The following is an 18,224-nucleotide window of genomic DNA, read 5'->3' as shown; positions in this document are numbered from 1 at the left end:
AGTTCTTGTGATACAGGTCTTTCACTTGCTTGGTTAGAGTTTCACCAAGATACTTTATATTATTTGTAGCTGTTGTGAAGGGTGTTGTTTCCCTAATTTCTTTTTCAGCCCATTTATTATTTGTATAGAGGAAGGGTACTATTTTTTTAAATTAATTTTGTACACAGCTACTTTACTGAAGGTATTTATCAGCTGTAGGACTTCTCTGGTAGAGTTCTGGGGGTAGCTTATGCATAATTTCATAGCATCTGCAAAAAGCAATACTTTGACTTCCTTCTTTCTAATTTATATCCCCTTGATGTCTTTTTGTTGTCTTATTGCTCTAGCTAGAAAATCAAATGCTATATTAAATAGATACATAGAGACTGGGCAGCGTTGCTTTGTTCCTGATTTTAGTAGAATTGCTTTAAGTTTCTCACTATTTAATTTGGTGTTAGCTATTGACTTGCTAAATATTGTCTTAATTGTGTTTATGTGTATGCCTTGTATCCCTAATCTTTCTAAGACTTTTATTATTTTTTTTTATTTTATTTTTCTTTTTAGTTACATTTTGTTAACTCTGTGTCCCAGCTGTATCCCGCTCCCTCATTCCCTCCCCAACCCCACACTCCCTCCCTGGTCTCCTCCCTGCCCCTTTCCAAGTCCACTGATAGGGGAGGAGGTTTGACCCTGTTTTATCAGGTATCTTCAGGGCTGGCTGCAAAGTCCTTCTCTGTGGCCTAACAGACTGCTCCTCCCCTGGAGGGGCGGGGGTCAAAGAGCCTGCCCTTGAGATCCTGTTAGAAATAGTCCATGTTCCCCTTATTTTGGAGAACTACTTGGTTACTGAGCTACCACGGGCCACATCCGATATGAAGTGGTCTTAGATTTTTATAAATCAAGATATTTAATGCCTACATCACCTCATGCCTATGATGATGAGTGTGATAAACAGATGCAGTCTACCAAGTATGCTTTCTGAAGTAGCAGTTTTAATTTTTCAACTCTGTTGCTTTTTCCAAATTAGGCATGTTTTCTTTTACAATATATCTTGGAGAGGGTGGTTCCTATCATATCGTTTCTGTGACGTACAACAGAGGGAACCAAAACACTCTTTCTCTATGGCTATGAGATTGCTCTGATTGACCCTGGCCACCACAACAGATGGTGCTGAAGTGAACTCACAGCAAAAATGATGAAGCAGAGAACTAGAGAAACCTCATGCAGTATTCAAACATCTTGTTTATGTATGACCCAGTGGTCATTAAGTAGAGAGTTACCCAGTTTCCATGAGTTTGTAGGATTTCTGTTGATTCTGTTGTTGTTGAAGTCCAGCTCTAACCCATGGTTAACTGCTAAGATAAGACAGTTATTTCAGTTTTATTGTATCTGTTGATGCTTACTTTGTGACAAAACCTGAGAATAAAAGGACTAGAAGAAAGAGAAGATTCCTGCTCCAAGGTCCAGAAAATATTTTCAACAAAATCATAGAAGATGCCTATAAACATACAAGAAGCTTATAGAATACCAAATAGATTGAACCAGAAAAGAACATCCTCCTGGTACATAATAATAAAAACACTAAATGTACAGAACAAATAAAGAATATTAAAAGCAGCAAGGTGAAAGGCCAAGTAACATATAAAGGCGGTCCTATCAGAATTACACCTGACCTCTCAGCAGAGACTCTAAAAGCCAGAAGGGCCTGGGACAGATGTCTAGCAGACTTAAAGAGATCAGAGATATCAGCCGAGAGTACTATACCCAGAAAAACTTTTAATCACCATAGAGGGAAAAAACAAGATATTCCATGATAAAGCAAATTTAAACAATATCTATCCACAAATTCAGCCCTACAAAAAAACACTAGAAGAAAAACTCCAACCCATGGAGGTTAACTACACTCAAGAAAACAGAGGAAATGAACAATTTCACACCAGCAAGACCGAATGAAGGGAATCACACACACACACACACACACACACACACACACACACACACACACACGCATGCACTATCACCACCAACATCAAAATAACAGGAATTAACAATCATTGATCATTAATATCTTTCAACATCAATGAACTCAATTCCTCAATAATAAAAAAAAAAAAACTCAGGCTAACAAAACGGATTAAAAAACGGGATTGAACAGATTATGCTTCATACAAGAAACTCACCTCAGCAATAAAGATAGACCTTACCTCAGAGTAAAGGGCTGGAAAAAAGGTTTTCTAAGCAAATGAACCCAAGAAGCAAGCTGGAGTAGCAATTCTTATATCTAATAAAATAGACTCTCAACCAAAATATAGTCAAAAGAGATGGGGAAAGACACTTGACACTCATCAAAAAAGAAAATTCACCAAGATGACACCTCAATTCTGAACATTTATGTGCCAAATGCAACTGCATATTTGTAAAGGAAACTAATAAAACTTAAACTACGCATTGACCCCCACACATTAATAGTGGGAGACTTCAACATACCACTCTCTCCAATAGGCAGGTCAGTGAGACAGAAACTAAACTGAAATAATGAAACAGACATTATGAGTCAAATGTACCTTACAGATACTTACAGGACATTTCACCAAAACACAAAAGAATACACCTTCTCAGGGAACTTTCTCCAAAAATTGACCATATAGTCAGAAAGCTTTAATTTTTTTAAGACCTAACTTTTTTTCAATGTTAGACAGTCAACTATTTTCTTAAAGGATATATAAATAACTCCATAGACACAATTTCTACATGAAGCACTGATGATTACAACCTTATTTCAATGGTCTCAAGATGATGCATCTAATACATGATAGGCAAAGACCAAAAGAACAAGTTTTCTACCTTTTCAAAGTCTGTCAACAAAAGCACAGAACTGTGTTGCGAGGTAAAAATTGTATTTAGATCATGACAGAACTGAATTTAGATCCTGGCTCCAACACTTGTTACAGGGAAGTTGTGAATTTCACTTGCCCATATGTAAATCAAGATATTTAACACCTATATCACCTCATGCCGGTGATGATGAGTGTGATAAACCGATGCAGTCTACTGAGTGTGTTTTTTTTAAATAGGTTTACTTTTTATTCAATATTAATGCTACAGAGTTCTTACACTGTCAAACCATGCCCGAGAACCCAAAGAAAGAAATGGTGCTATGGACAGCCTCATTCACCCAGACAGTGTATTAAAACTTGATTCATATGCATCTTGATAATTTCACAATCTTAAAAGAATTATAACAAGACTTGGAATTTACATCCGCTGCAGGTCTTTAGCATTCCAATATAGTATGCCATTAAACAAGCCTCTTCACATGTCTCAGTTCACTTCTTAAATCAGAACCCCAAACAGAATTTATGTGTGTGTGTGCATATGTGTGGGTGTGGTAAAACATACTTTAAGGGAAGTACATGGCTTAATGTGATTACTTGTTAAGGTTTCTGGTGCCCAAATAAGCTTTCGGTTTAACCAAGAATTTCAAACTTCTAGTCACCCAACTCCCCTCCTCCCCCCGCTGGCACAGATCATGCCAACATTACTGCCCAGAAGTGGCATGCAGTCCCGTCAGGAGATTCTATCCTACACCTCCTGCTTCTCACACTGCTGCACTCATCCACTAAACTGCAAGACGTTCTCAGGGTGGGAGAGCTTCCCCCCATTGCCTGTTTCATGTCTGTCAGTAGTGCGCAATCTGAACAACATTTGACAAAGGGATTTGTTTACAGAGAGAAATGCAGGTACTGTCATCATGTCGTCATATGCCAGCATGGAGTATCTGCACTAAACCATTTCTAGTGACATTAAAGTTGGTAACCGCCAGGCTATTCGTTTAGTTGGAAAGAAATTTAGCAGTAACCTCTTTTAAGGACCAAGTACTACTGGAGAGTTAAATTGTAATTACTAACAGCAGAAGGGCTACCTTACTGGCTATTCCCATACCTCTTGAACTGAACACCACAAACGTCTTCCCAAGGTGGACACCAGAGCTAGCTGGAATAATGAATGCATCTACAGAATAGCCAATCCCTTCAATTTTGGGGCACACACAGGAATTCATATTAGACAACATGCAATATTCATGAACAATTTGAGGGTGTTGGGTGAGGTTTTGCTCCTGTTGCTTTTAACTGTTAAGACAGGTCAGTGAATCCTCCCCACCTGAGCAGACACCACACGCCATCCACCTCCATTTAGACCTGATTCGGTGGCTTGAGCAGCCCCCGGAGTATCATCTCTAACATCGGCTGAGCTTTATATCAAAGGCTCTCTGGTTCCACCTAGGGATTGGCAAATTCACAGGGCATCTCACAATCCCAGTGCCTCATTTAGGCTATTTTACCACACAATATGCTGTCAAAGAACTTACTCCAGGTCAAAGCCTTAATGTGGAACAGAGCAAGCACTATCTGAATAAAAAGGTCTTCAAAGAAACAAGTCTATCCCTCACCTACTCCAAATTCGGTTCAATTAAATCTGTGGTTACTTCATACCACAACTAAAAACTGAAGTTATAAATCATAGCCCCTCACAGATTATCCAAACACATCATTCCTGACAGTGGCTTGTTCCAGGAAGCCTAATACAGCCACAGCCTACAGAGTATTCTTTAAGATCAGGCACAGAACAGGTTAATTAAGGTCACTTAACTCCTCATCTTTTACTGCAGGTTAGAACCCAGATGGCTGACTTCTGAAGGCTTTCTAACAGGAATCCAGTAGAGTTTGTTTCAAGATTCCCACAGACACTAATAGCTGTAACCTTATGCAGAAGTTGTAATCCACATGAAACCCACAATTAAGTGCAGCAAATCTGAGGTAGTCAACCTTGCGAAGGCTCAGTATCTGAATGAACATAAAGATCTGAAATGACCACTGGCCGCAAGTTTGGTTTCAAACACAGAGAAACGATGGAAAGACTGCTGAATCTAATTCACAAATATTCAAGACAATGAAAACACCCCCAAATCCAACACATGTCAAGATCAGTCGTGACTCTTGAACTTCCATAGTGCAACAGGGATAGTCATTGGAATTGAGGTCTTCAGTCAGTCAATGTAGATCCAGAAATTAAAAATGATGTATGGCTGTTATTGGTGGTTAGCTGTGGTCTAGTTATCTTGGAAGGCTTAGCAAAGATCACTCCTTAACTGTACTGTGTGTGGCTATACTTCTGATTTTCAAGCACAGTGTATTGGGTGTCTAGCTGAAGGTTAAGGGCCTGGTTTTTTTGAAACCTTCTCCATTCCTCTATTTTTGTGTCTTACTACTTCAAATCTCTTCTCCATTTTTTTTTTATCCCTAAGGGAAAAGAAATGTAATCAATAAATAGTTGTTCTTCAGTAGGGAATTTTAAAAGTATTCTTTCTTGAATTTAAAAAAACAAAACAAAGACCCCTGAAAAATTTCTGGAGAGACAGGAAGGTTATACAAAAATCCTTATGAAACAATTTTAAGGCTTCAAATGAACAGAAAACATGTAATACTGTACTGAAGCTCTGAGCTCCCATCTTCTGCATAGATTATTTCAGGACCAACTTGAGGACAACTAGAAAGAAGCCATATAATGACATTCTTCCTAAGCTTCTCTTCTAAGTTTATCAGTTAGTACATAACCATGTGTTTATGCATAAGGGTAAAATTTTCGCTTTCAAGTAATGTTCTCATTCTATGATTTTTTTCTCCCTTTTGCTTTCTTAAGTATAAGTTTCAATTTTTCAACTCTGTTTCTTTTTTCAAACTAAGCATGTAATCTCTTACAATATATCCTGGAGAGGATGATTTTTATCATATGGTTTTTGTGATGTACAACAGAGGGAACCAAAACACTTTTCCTCTATGGCTATGAGATTTTTCTGATTGACCTGGCACCTTGATACCTTCGCCACCACAGGGGATGGTGCTGAAATGCACTCACAGCACAAATGACAAATCATAGAACTAGAGAAACTTCATGCAGTGTTCAAACATCTCATTTATGTATGTTCCCCAGAACAATGCTGATTTTGAATTTGTAGCAACCAGGGCCTACATGAATCATTTTCTCTCTGTCAGCCTAAATTTTTATACAGAAATGCTGCTGAACCAGCCAGAAACTCAAGAAAGCAGAATCAACATGCTTTCATTTCTTGTGATTTCATCATCTTCTGTCCTGTCAGTAAATATATATAGTTTACATAGTAAATTTGAAAACTCTATGGAAAGAGTTTGGTGCTTTTACCTTTTTGAAATAAAACTCTTCATAAGAATAGAGAAGGATTTAGTGGCAGAATATTTGTCTGGCTAACAAAAGGCTCTCAGGTTTTATCTCCAGCCACAAAAATTACTAAGCCAAAGGTAAAACTCTGAACTTGGACCTGTTCTTTCAAGCCCTATTTCCCTTGCGCCTTTCTTTTCTTTGGCACCCCATTTATTAACCCAATATGCCCTTAACCCAGAGATATGATTGCTGAACCCAAATATGTGTTTGCTACTGGTCTTAGTTTGAATATAAACTCATAAAACATACTCTGTTGTAAGAAAGTTAAGAAAACTGACTCTCCTCCCCTCAGGGGTGGATCAAACCCCAGTGTTCGAATATCCCTGCCTTAGTTTTGTGGGTTTTTAAAACGAGTTAGACATCTGTCATTAAATATCAGTGTATCTTTCATCTTCAAGTCATAAGAACCCTGATCCATCTTACATAAAATGTGTGTGAGTATTGGACAGCAGTTATTATGGCAAGGTAGAGGTTAGGTTTGATGACTGGAAGACATTTTTGGTAGCTGCAGACAATATTCCTTTCCATTCATAATCTCAAAGTTCGTCTTTTTTTCTCTACCCATATGGAATATTGACTGGATAAATCTTATTTTAATTACTTCATTTTAAAGGAATCATGGATATATGAGGTAGATGGCCAGCTCTAGCTAGAAAGGTAAAAACATCACAGCTGGCATAGGAACATAGAGCAATTACATATTAGCATTATTGAATGGTACTGTAGAATGTAGGGCCAGATAAATCATTAGAACAAAGAGATACAAGAAATCCAGAGTTAGGGTAGATGGAAGAATTCCTCGATGTGTCAGAAGTTCTGCCAGATAGAACCTGAGTCTGAAATCTTTGGGTGGAATTTTTATAAGTCCTGCGTTTCTCCATCCTTCTCTTCTCCACAATGGGCATTCCAAGTTCTACAGAGTATAATAAAGTAACATTTTTCTAAGCTCCTGCAACTTGATACCTGATTTTGAACACTATTTCTCTTCTCCGTGGTACTCAAGATAAACAAGCAAGGTATGATGCCATTCTAGCTATAATAAAAAAGAGCAAAGAGTTCTTTATCTGCATATTTTTGTCAGTTGTCCATGTAAATGTCAAATTATGCATACAAAAACCATAAGCCACCCCTACATAGAAGTCTTTCATTCAGAAGGATTTATTTTTCATTACTTGACTGAATGCATTAGTCCATTATTCATCTTTTCTGTTTTCTCCATTTCTTCTCCTGTAGAACTCATTTCAGAATATTATCTTCTACAGAAATGTTTCCAATTGACTGTTTTAATAAACAGAACTTTACACAGAAGTGTTCCAAGCTGGAAGGCACCTTGGAGAATGACCTTTTCCCACTTTCATTACACAGACGATGAAATTGGGGTCAGAATAGATTAAGTGATTTGCTTGAGGTCAAACACTGGATAGAGAAAGAATCAAAAATGTATAAGATGAAACTGAGTTTTACTTTTGTCAGTATATAATATTGTTCATTCAACAAACATTTATTTACGTGACAGGAACTATTCTAGGAGTTGTGAAGCCAACCGAGGCAGCCCTAGGCACACTACTGCTCCTGCTGTTTATGATTCTGCAAAGATTTTTCTCTCTTAGGTGTGTGCAGTGGGACGTCCTTCTATACCTTTTGTTATAGTTTCATTTCTTTATGCTTTGATAGTGCCTTTATCTTTTCTCAGCCCCAATTAACTTCTCCCAAGTTTCTCGTTTAATTAATTCCCATTCTTTTACAGGTACAGACTGGCTCTACCATTCTGCCTCATTATCATCCTCTTATTCTAAAATAATTATTTTGAGTATAATGAAAATGTTAAACATGGTTGAACCCAGCATGTGATTATTGTAGCTCCAACTGCCAACAAATGTTTTAGTATTTGTTGACTTGTAAAATAAAGTGTCATAACAACAAAACAAGTCTCTCCTTCATTGCTTCCCCCTCCTTTTTCTTCCTTGTTGCTAAACATTAGCTTCTATCATAACGAGGCTGGTAGGCACAAGAACCATAAATAGCTGTCAAAATGGTGAGACAAATAAGAAGAGGAAAGGGGGGATGAGGAGGAGTAGGAAAAGGAGGAGAAAACAGAAGTTTCCTTATTCTAAAAATCTTCTTTTCAAAACAAAATTTATATTGATAATTTTTGCCTTTTATATGGACCTACAAAAAGTATCAAGATGACATTTATTTAGAAAGCATTTTTCCTTTTTTTGTTTGTTTGCTTCTTTTTTTAAGACAGGGTTTCCTTGTGTAGCCCTGGCTGTCCCGGAACTTACTCTGTGGAGCAGGTAGCCTTGAACTCAGAGATCTGCTTGTCTCTGTCTCCAGAGCACTGGAAATAAAGGCATGTGCCACCTTCCAGCTTAGATAGTATTTCTTTTTTTAAAATTTTTATTTTATGTGCATTAGTGTGAAGGTGTCAGATCCCTTGGAACTGGTGTTACAGACAGTTGTGAGCTGCTATATGAGTGCTGGGAATTGAACTCGGGTTCTTTGGAAGAGCAGACAGCACTTTTATTTTTTTTTTTTTTTTTTTTTTTGAGGTTTAATTAGTATTTTTTTTTTTTAAATTTTTTTATTTTTATTTTATTTTTCGTTTTAGTTACATTTTGTTAACTCTGTGTCCCAGCTGTATCCCGCTCCCTCATTCCCTCCCCAACCCCACACTCCCTCCCTGGTCTCCTCCCTGCCCCTTTCCAAGTCCCCTGATAGACAGCACTTTTAACCACTAAGCCATCTCTCCAGCGCCAGCAGTATTTCTCAATCCAATACTTCACTTGATAGATTATGTGTTTTTCATCATCTAATTCTTTATAGTACTATCTAAATGAATTTTTGTTTTACAATTATATACACAATCATTTAATGAAGTAAAAGTAGTCACAGTTCTTTTTAATAATAGAAAAGTAGGAAAATGGCATTCTGTTTTTAGTTAATACATTTTGAAGATAGTTTCATAGTCTATTATTCATTATGTTTTTTCTCTGTAATTTTAGACTCTGAACAAATTGCTCAAAGAACAGTTCAAGAATCCATGTGCCCGTGTGAGGATTTGTACTACTGTTTTACATTAGCATCCTCTTGCTTTCTTCTCTCTCTCCCTCCCTCCCCTGTTCTCTCTTTCTCTCCATACATGTACGTATGTGTGTGTTTGTATATATATCTGTACAAATATACATGCATATATATATGTATATATATGCATAGACAGCCAATTTAACAATAGCCAAAAATTGTTCATAATATGGGATTCTAATCAAAATTCTATTTACATGGTTAAGTAACATTCAACATGTTTTAGGTATTAAAAATTCTACAAATATTTGTGGGTTTTTTTGAGGCACACACACAATATATATATATACATATATATGTATATAATATTATATTATATGTTATATATAATATTATATATTATATGTAATATAATGTTATATATAATATATTATATATATCTATATATAATATTATATAATATATAATCCACATATATAAATTAAACATAGCATATATTCCATTAATATATTTTCAACCACCTGAAATTGCACTGACGATGAGGGTTGTCATAACTTACTTAATTGTGTATTTCTGTGTAGTTTCTATGATCAAGTTTTATTCTTACATTGCAGATAATAGTTCTCATAGATGGGTACTGTCCCACTGACACCCTACCATAGCCTAATTTACAATCCACTTCACAGTTCAACTTCTTCAGCTGTAGCAGTGATATTGTTGGCAGCTAATTGATTCTCATCACCCGCCTTTGATCATGTATGTAATCTGGTCATGCAATGTGTTTAGTTGTATTTACTTCTTTGTTTATAAATAAAATGTTTGATATATGTATCTAAAAGCTTACATCCACTCAGTAATGACCTGGATAATGTCCTGATTTCAAGCAATATCTGCTCTCTGACTGTTGTTCCAAGATTACGGACATGAGCCAAAAGATTTCTAACCAAATCCCTTAGGATTATAAATATCTGTGCTAAGAGCATTACTACTCAGCCTTACAACTATGTCCTAGCCATGAATCTTGGCATTCCTGTCAGATGTGGTCCAAGAAAGAAGGCCGTGCTTGTATCAACATCTTACAGTTTTGACAAGTAAAGCTTTGTGATTTGGCTTCTGTTATGAGTCACTTGATCTAGAGCTGAAGGGATAGCGTTTGAATGTGGCTTCCTTGCAAGATTTCATATTGCACTCTAATCCCAACCCTTGGGGAATATTTAACAGGATGCCACCGTAGTGAATGCTTAGTTAAGATTAGTATCTCCATAAAAACAGAACTCGAGATATCTAAAAAGAAAATGTTAATTCTCATTATTGAAAAAAAGCATATTTCTGAAGGCTTTATAGCTGCTTTTAAGACTCCAATATAAAGCTACTGTGGATGATTCCTTGCCCATTAAAAAGGGCAAAAAGAACGATAAAGCATGTACAGTGTTTCTAGTGTCTAAAGCATGTTGGGTTTAGCTTAATTCTTTATGTTGCATTATCATAAGAGCTATAAGTTATGAATGGGTCCCTTTCGGGCTACTTCTGTAAGGAGCATTTGTGAGTCTCAGACCATATTCCTTCCTCTTTGTCAAGCCAAAATAGAAGAAAATAGCAACAAAACCTCATCGATTTTGTTGGCTTTGAGTGTATCTAATATTTTATGAAAACATATAAACCTACCAAAACAGGCTTTTTTTTAATTTTTATTTTTTAATATTAGAGTTTATCCACTTTGTATCTCAGACGTAGCCCTCCCTCCTGCCCCCCCAATCCCACCCTCCCTCATCTCCTCCCATGCCTCTCTCCCAGTCCCCTTCCATCTGACCCTAGCCTATTAGGTCTCATCAGGACTAGCTGCATTGTCTTCCTCTGAGGCCTGGCAAGGCTGTTCCCCTCCTCAGAGAGCCAGCCAATGAGTTCATGTCAGAGACAGTCCCTCTTCCTCTTACTAGGGAACCCACTTAGACTCTGAGCTGCCAAGGGCTACATCTGTGCAGGGGTTCTAGGTTATATCCATGCATGGTCCTTGGTTGGAGTATCGGTCTCAGAAAAGACCCTGTGCTCAGATTTCTTGGTTCTGTTGCTTTCCTTGTAGAGCTCCTATCCCCTCCAGGTCTTTCTATCACCCCTTCTTTCATAAGATTCCCTGCACTCTGCTTGGCTATGAGTCTCAGCATCTGCTTTGATACCCTGCTGGGTAGAGTCTTTCAGAGGCCCTCTGTGGTAGGCTTCTGTCCTGTTTCCTGTTCCATGCCAATTCATAAGAGAAACTAGCCTTCATACAAGAAATTAGCTTCATGTACATAGTGGTTGGGTGTGCCTTCCACCAACAGGTAGGTAAATGATGGATGGTCCACAGTAATGATATATCCTGCCTTTTAGCTTTATTTTCTTTCTAGATTAAAGAGAAGGCATTGATACATGAAGGCATCAGTATCTGGCTACCATGAAAACACTCTATACACCCATATTCAGAGCATGGATTAAATATAATACAGTTGTTTTTTTCCTTACAGTAGAGCAGGCTTGCCCATTTATCCTTGTGACAGCATGCATGTAAAACCAAAATGAAATCAAAGCCCTGTAGACAGCAAAAGTCACGAAAGCTGCTTAATCCTTTCACGGCATCCTTTAGGGAAGCCTGGCCCTTGGCGAGTAATAATGTTAAATATGGACAACATCATATCTTCTCTTAGATTTTGACAGAATACATTTTTTTCCTAACACATTTTCCGGCATTTCCTTATAAAGTGCTGCATGTCACTGAATTTTAATGTGTATACACATAGGATCTTGTTTCAGGTTTTGTGTCAATAAAATATGGCAGTGTATTACGACAATCTACTTAGACTTTACCTAAATTGACTGTGGCTTCCAATCGTATGTTAAGAGACAGTCGGGAAAATCTAAGTGCATTTTGCCATCAACACCGCCCCTGAATTTTCCTAGAAAACAGTTGAGTTTCAGGCCGGAATAAAATGAAAGCAGCCCTTGGAGACTAAACCACTGAACAGATGCAGTGAGCCCTGCTTGGGAAGTATAGCTGTCACTTCAGATCTGTTCCACCCATCGCCTCCGTGAGCCAGGAGCAAGAGCTGCTGCCACTGTAATGTTTTAATAGTTCTTTTGAACAGACTGGAATGCTTGTTGGAAACCCATTTTTAAATATTTTGTTGTCTCCATGAACTTGATGTTCTGAGAACTAAAAATGATGAAAACTTGTAGTAGAACTTGTATCTCCTGTACTGTTAAGTTTTCATTTATGAATTTCTTTGCTTGCCAAACAAAATCAAAAATTCTTGATTTCATTACATTATTTACTACATTAAAGCAATCATGAAGTGGACTCTTGAAAAGAACTTCCTATCCCTATTCTCTGAGACTAAAGTGAATGCTCTATGTTTAATATACTAATGTGTACTTACGTTTCTTCTTTTTTTTCCTCCCACCTTTTCATTTTTTTCCACCTTTTTATTATGTATTCATTTATTTAGAGTAGAGCACAGCACAAAACCTATCCCACCTGGCAATTCGAAGAGTACAGTACAGTGTTAGCTGTAATTGCTCTACTGTTGTACAGGCCATTTTTTGAATTATTTTTATTTTTATTAATTACAGTTTATTCACTTCTTACTTTTCTTCTAATACTTAATAGCTTTATATATTTGCACACACAGCTATTATAGATCTATCTAATGTGCAAGAATAGGATTAGGTTATATCTAGACCATAATTAAGCTCTGAAAATACAGAAATAGTCATGAAATATTGAAGGTTTCTAACTCTAAGAAAATATGTAAAATTTAAGGTAAATGTATAAGATTGATTTATAATATTCAGATCAATTCATGGTATAGCAATAGACATGAATTGACTAGAAATTGTGTGAATTTCAGTAAGTATAATGATTCAATATTCTGTCGTAGTTTCTAATTTTCATTTTTAATGGGATTGCTTTAAGTTTCTCTCTGTTTAGTTTGATGTTGGCTATAGGCTTGCTGTATATCGCCTTTACTATGTTTAGATATGTGCCTTGTATCCCTGATCTCTCCAATACTTTAAACATGAATGGATGCTGGATTTTGTCAAATGCTTTTTCAGCATCTAGGGAGATTATCATGTGTTTTTTTTTTCTTTCAAACTAAGACACTATACAGAGCATAATGTTAAAACTTACAATTTACAAAGTGAGTATGTAAATTATCCCCATAGTCCTGATCAAATTCTCAAACCAAGTTTAAATTCTGTTTTTTCTGCATGGTAGAGTGTTTACTAAAGATTCATGATAATGGCATATTTTGTATATTGATGGGCATATTGCAGGATTCTAAATTAGAAATATTAATAGAGATAATGTCCTACTTAAGACAGTCTCAAGAGATTATCATATGTATTGATTTTTTTTTTAGATTGAAGAAAGGAGATTCTGAGAGAAACAGAAAACCCCAGATACTCCATAACACCCCAGCAGAACAGTAAGTGTTTTTAATGACCAAACAATTATAACCGCCCTTCTGCAAAATTAGATCATTTTTTTTTGCACAGATATCCACCTTCCAAATATTTAAGATTAGAAAGCAGAATCACAAGCAAGTGGTGCCTTCTGGAACTCAATTTCGATTCCCTGGAGCCCACTGGAAATGATTTATCCTCTAATCCTCTTAGATAAATGGGCAGGTAATCTGTGTGATGCATCTCTGGTGCTGAAATATTTAGGTTGACTCCATATATTTTTGAGTAATATTGAATCATTCCAAGAGGATAAAAGTGGGAAAATGTAATAAGTACAAGTGATTAGGTTCTTTTATGTGATAAAAAATTTACTGATTTTGGAAATTTGCTTGATTTATTTGCTATCTTTAAACAGAAGTACATAAAATAATAATATAAGAAGTCTTAAATCTGTAGCTTATTTTCCTATGAATTTTATTTTCTTCTTTAGCTATGATCTCCTACCAGTAATAGATTTTTTTAAATATATTTTTCATTAGGCAGAATTATGTATACCTTGTTGTCATCAAATTGTGATACATTTGGTGTCATTATAAAGAACACTGAGATGCAAGCAAGTATAAAGTTGAAATATGTGAATATCAGAACCAGTAAACAGGAATGTAACATCAGAATCCATATTAGTACCTACATCATATGACTTTAATCTTATGGTTGATTTGATAAGAGCTGGAAATTGTAGTTCTCCAAAAATCCAAACAGGAAATATGTTATAATTTCTCAGACCCCTAGCTGTAATATCACCATGAAAGCAATCAATGACCATTTTTGCTGATCTTTTACACAATTACTTTTACACAATTACTTGATGTATTGCTCCAGTTCACTGATAAAGTTCTCTGCATTTGCATTTGTCAATTAATGTAGGATTTAGCGAGGCATACTTTGGAAGGCTCACAGTTCTTATAGTGAGACCTGTTTATTTATTTGGAATAATCCTGAAGAAAATAATATGCTTTCAGGAAAGATGTTGTGTCTCTTCGTGCACTGCTTGTGAGTTAGGGCTGCTAGTCATCTCTGCTTGTGAGGCCTTCTATCTAACAAGTGTCCATTAAGTTACTCAGAGCTAAACACACAAAGAAAAAAACTGAGTCTAATCTAAACTATAATATTGCCTTAATATTCGTAGCTTGAGGGGGGAAAAAGCTGATAATTAAAATATTAGTAGGAAAAATTTTGGAGTGCATGGCATTTATATTGCACAAAAGTTTTGTGATCGAAATAAGGACTCAGCTATGGATAAAAATTGTTTTTAAATAATAATTTTCCTCTCAGTCTCTAAGTGCTCAGTAACACGATGAAGAACATTCTGGCCCACACTCGTTGATTACCCTAGATAATGATAATAACAGAGAGGAGACGTCAAAAAATCACTCAGACACTCAGGCATACTCCTTGGGAACTATTCATATTATTCTAGATTTGCTAAATCTCACTAAACACTTGTGGGAGTTGATGTTCTCAGTCAAAGTACAACTGTTATTAATGGCCTCACTTCCCTGGGATGACAAATAGAGTGTGAAGTTTCCATTTTAGTAAGAAATACGCTACTAGGAAAAAAAAAAAAAAACTTTAACCAAAATGTTTCTCTGTGAATAAATATTATTTGAAAATGATCTTCATAAGCTTATTTGAGTCAGTCTTTCATTACTAGAAGTAATAAGTCACTGTTAAAAAAAAAACCACACACACACACACACACAAACCTCTAAGCCTGAGTGGGGTTCAGGGCGGTGACATGGCGCTGGAGAGGGATGATGTCCTAGAGCTAGGAGAAACATGCAAGAGCTCTAGTCGAGTGTCCTCGTTCTACTGATTGCCTCCTCTGTTACATGGAGGGTGAGGCAGGCTAAGTCCTTTACCTGAGCTCTCATATCTCGCAACAGAACTGGGGATTCAGGTCTTATTAGCCATCTAACTTTTTTTTTTTTCCTATGTGTGATGTTGACTAAACATGCTTATATGGAGAGTGATGGTGGATGAATGGATGGACAGATTGAATACAAAGGAAAGAAGAGGACAAGAGAGAAGAGGGAAGGGGAGGGGAGGAGAAATGATGGGAAGAGAAGGGAGATTGACAAGAGAGGAGATACATGTATTCAGTATTTGCTTGTAAATACTACACTAGACATGGGATTTATTTCATTTGATTGTCAAAACAGATGAAAATGAGAACTAAATACTACATGAAGCTAACCTCCTTTTTAGGCAATAGATACAGTTACTATTAAAAAAAATCAATCTTTATTTTTCCCTTCTCAAGTTACTACTCTTAGCAAAGACAACTTGCAAAGGCAAGCAATTTTTCATTCTCCTCTATAAGTGACGGCACAAAGGGAGTAGAAGGAAAACAAAGAGAGCTGTATTATTGACTTGTAGTGAGAATTAATCTTTTCAAGATACATATCTTATTAACAGTGGTCAGATTACTTAATATTTTCCCTCGACATTTTATTTTAAAAATCAAAATGTAATTTTAAATTTTTGTTTGTTTCCTTCGGACATTGGTCGAAATGTTTTCTGTAACTCTCTCTCTCTCTCTCTCTCTCTCTCTCTCTCAGTAGATAAAGCATATTTCCTTGATGCAAGGTATCTTTTTAAAACAAGAAATGGTTTTATTGTAGCTAACTAGCTTTTAGAAATTCTGGATTCAAATCCCAGCAGCATCATTTATTAGTTCTGGTATCTGGGGCAGTGTAGTCTGCCTGTTCATGTCTTAAACCCTCCACTGAGTGTCTGTAATCATTTTGTGAATAAAATATTGCGGGATTAAATTTTCTCTATAGAGCTTAAATGAAATGATTCAGCTCTCTGAATAACCAGTTGTTGATCGTCTGTGATTCTGAACCACTCACTTCTCTGGGTGCTGCAGCTCACTATTCGGCGGCATTGTTTTTCTTTGCAATTATAAATGCTTATATGATTCAAGTCCCATTTCTACCACCTGCTGGCTCTGTGTCTCCAAAAACAGTGCGTACTCTGCCTCAGCCTCCTCTACGAAAGTGAAAATAACATTTATTTTATAAGATTTATATGAGAATGAAAAGATTAACTGCTTATTATAGATGTTCCTACAACAGCGTCAGTAAATAGTAATTATATAATTGCTATTAATAATGTCTCCCTTGGAGATATCAAAGGAACATTCTTTTAAAATTACACAACTTTTGCACATCTGTATGGGCTAAAGGAGAATGGAGCAACAAAGGAAGGTAGAAGCTGTCTGAAATTCTCTTCCTCCTTAAAGCAAATGTACATATTAGACATTTAGACATGAGGGGAGGAGTGAGCCCCACATAGTACTCAAGAGGCTCACAGCCTTTGATTGTCTTCTAGGCCCAGAGGGAGCTGAGTCAACAGGCACTACAATGCAAAGAGTGCCAGAAAGGACTTCTTCCTTACCTCCAGGTTATTGCATCCAGAATCATGCACATAAATTTGTCTGTCACACATGCTACAGAAGCAACAGTCCAAAGCACAGGGCAGTTTTTTGTTCTTTGTTTGATTCTCTCTCTTTTTTTTTCTTATTTTTTATACAATATGTCTTGACCACATATTTGCTCCCCCCCTCACACACACACCTCCTCTCCCTCCTAGGTCTTCTCCCTCTCTTTTTCTTGTTCAGGAAAGAGCAGGCCTCCAAGCAATGACAGACAAACAGGACAAAACAAGATATGATAAGCCAGTTTAGTGACACTGCCTCATATCTTTCACATAAGCACACGAACGTTTGTGTGTGGTAGCTGAAGTTAAATCCACAAAATTATTTTTCCACTAAAACTAAATATCGGAAACTAAAATTGCTTTTTTTATAGTGTGCTACTGTGATAAAGAATATTTATGCATTTATCAATCTTTGTGGTACCTCAGTTATTTGTCTTTGTTGAAGTCTTCGATCACTAAATTAAGTGGGAGTGTTGTTTTATTCTTTTTCATGAAAATCTCTTTATAATACTACTATGGAATATGGATATTAACCCTTCTCCCCCTCTTACTGCCAAATCGTATTATGCCTCTAAAGATATGTATACACCAACCTTAACAATTGCAACTCCCATTTCAGCAGAAAATAAAGTCATGGAAAGTGTTTTATACTTTTTCTTCCGTAAATTTAGCTTTGTGTTTTTTTTTATTCCAAAATACATAGAAGACTCTGCATAGGATCCACTGTATATTTGGCAACTTTTGTCTCTTGTTACTACAGTTATTATGTGTTATTTGTTCTGTTTTTATTCTGTTTTCCATTTTCACATGAATCCTGCAAAGGTTATTTTTATAAATTTATACAAAATGTTTTAGGCTGGGGGAAAACTTTTTCAAAGCTCAAAATACAACTTCTTCTAACTCATTTGAGACCCAAAGTCATAGTCTATGAATTCTCAGTAGCTTGAGATGTATTAAAAAGATTAGTTCCTTATAAGATAGGATAAACATACTAAAATCTATACACCTAAAGAAGCTAAACA

General features: G+C 36.3%; 1 protein-coding gene across 3 annotated transcripts in view; it reads left to right on the top strand.

Annotated features, from left to right (window-relative positions):
* Syt1 (synaptotagmin 1) overlaps positions 1-18,224 on the top strand; it is a 585,526-nt gene that overhangs the window by 189,973 nt on the left and 377,329 nt on the right. For 2 of the 3 annotated variants that reach the window (XM_055626132.1, XM_055626130.1), the window contains exon 3: positions 13,656-13,721. The exons of the other annotated variant lie outside the window; for it this stretch is intronic. The gene's annotated coding sequence lies outside the window, so the exon portion shown is untranslated. The remainder of the gene's footprint in view (positions 1-13,655; positions 13,722-18,224) is intronic. 3 annotated transcript variants of the gene reach the window in all.

This window comes from Psammomys obesus, unplaced genomic scaffold (genome assembly GCF_907164565.1).
Source record: "Psammomys obesus unplaced genomic scaffold, mPsaObe1.curated_primary_1811, whole genome shotgun sequence".
Classification (NCBI taxonomy): domain Eukaryota; kingdom Metazoa; phylum Chordata; class Mammalia; order Rodentia; family Muridae; genus Psammomys; species Psammomys obesus.
The sequence above is the reverse complement of the archived record's forward strand: the minus strand, read 5'-3'. Positions and strand labels throughout refer to the sequence as shown.